Source organism: Bos grunniens, chromosome 25 (assembly GCF_055505025.1).
Source record: "Bos grunniens cultivar Pamir isolate PY7600 chromosome 25, Bosgru_T2T1.0, whole genome shotgun sequence".
Classification (NCBI taxonomy): Eukaryota; Metazoa; Chordata; class Mammalia; order Artiodactyla; family Bovidae; genus Bos; species Bos grunniens.
In genome coordinates this window covers 586,454-588,135 of record NC_141189.1, presented here as the reverse complement: position 1 = coordinate 588,135, position 1,682 = coordinate 586,454, and the positions used below count along the sequence as shown (strand labels likewise).

Here is a 1,682-nt window from a genome sequence, read left to right as displayed (position 1 = left end):
CAAACGCTTTATGTTTACTTCTTTATTATAGTAAAGACTTTATTACAGTAAAGGAAAACACTCCTTACGTTTATTATAGTAAACGGTGTGACCTAGATATGACTGCCTGACTTTTAGGTGGGCACATGGCCACCTGACTTATTTCTTTTTTTAAGTTTTTGAAAATTTATTTATTTGGCTACACCAGATCTTAGTTGTGGCATGCAGGGTCTTTAGTCTCAGCATGTGGGATTCAGTTCCTTGACCGGGGATCAAACCTGGGCTCCCTGCATTGGGAGTTGAATCTTAGCCACTGGACTGCCGGGGAAGTCCCAGTCACCTGAACCATAGTTGCATTTTCCAGACTCTGCTGCAGGTCAGCAGGTAAGTTGGAGATGAAGATGTGTAAGCAGGAGTAGTGTCTGAGAGCTTTTGGAAATCTTGAAGTTGGGGTGCGGTCAGATGCGAAGGCTGGAGCTCCAGCAGAGCTGGAGAGAGACGGGAAGTCATGAGAGCAAGGTAGAGGCATTCTTGGTCATTAGTGATCTTGGTATGAATTCATGTGACCTGGGAATGCCAGCCTCCATGCTTCCTGTACATGAAATAAAATACACTTCTGACTTATTTTAGCCACTGTTATTTTGGGTTTCTGTTTACACAGCTGAACCTAATCACGGGAATAGCAAACAAGACTGGCCACATCTGTGACTGCTCCGAGGCAGCTGCTGCTACCGGAACACACAGGGCCTCCATCAGCATTGCTGACACGGCTCAGTCCCTGGGGTGCTGAGAAGAGCTGACCACTTCGACCCTCCTCAGGAGGCAGCTTTTGCATGTTCCAGGAAACCCACCGCACCATCTCCAGTTCTGCCTCGATGTCCACCGCGCACCACAGGCCCTCCCCCACCAGTCAACGTAAAAACCCACCGCACCATCTCCAGTTCTGCCTCGATGTCCACCGCGCACCACAGGCCCTCCCCCACCAGTTAACGTTAAGTCTCACCTTTCTGGTCTCGTCACCAGGTAAGACCTCCTGGACCCAGGTCTTCTGCCCTGCAGACCACACCCTCGGTCACAGCTTCTGGGCTGAGACACGAGCAGAAACACAACAGGGAGGCAGAGGTCTCCAGAGGGGCCTGGGAGGGACACTTGGAGTAACCGCCTGCCCGCGGGCTGGCTCGAGGAGGCCTGTCACCTCCTCATTTGTACCTTGTGATGCTCTCTGCAGTGACACCCCAGCTCTGGGGATGGAAGGCAGGTGACCACCCAAGTTCACACAGCGGATGTGCTGAAGGTCCGTCCAAAACCAACGTGTTGTCTTGACATCTGCTCTGTGTGAACAGGCTGTGATGTAAACCGTGCACAGCCTGTGTCCGGGCGTCAGTTCCCCCACCTGGAACACCTGCCTGCTGAGGGAGTGTGTCCCCTGCCCAGGAGGCCTGAGTCCCACGTAGGAGCAGCTGAGCCAGCCTGGTCATCTGCAGTTGTTCCCAAAATGCAGCCACATTGCTGTTTGAGACACACAGGTCCTGTAGAGAATGCAGATTCCGGAGGCAGCAGAACTCCAGGGATGGGACAGGAAGAAACAAAGGCTCCTGAGAAAATTCATGTTCTCAGGCCGAGGTTGCTGGGAAAGGCCAGGCCCTCCTTCTAGACCTTTCGTGTCAGCAATGAAGCTGTGGTTTTATGATCCATTAAGCTGA

The 1,682-nt window shown here is 52.2% G+C and overlaps 1 long non-coding RNA gene across 1 annotated transcript; it reads left to right on the top strand.

Moving 5' to 3' along the window:
- The first annotated feature begins 640 nt into the window (after positions 1 to 640).
- LOC147344649 (uncharacterized) lies at positions 641 to 1,682 on the top strand. The gene is made up of 2 exons (XR_015155082.1): positions 641 to 1,002; positions 1,208 to 1,682. It is a non-coding gene; the product is annotated as an uncharacterized LOC147344649 (long non-coding RNA).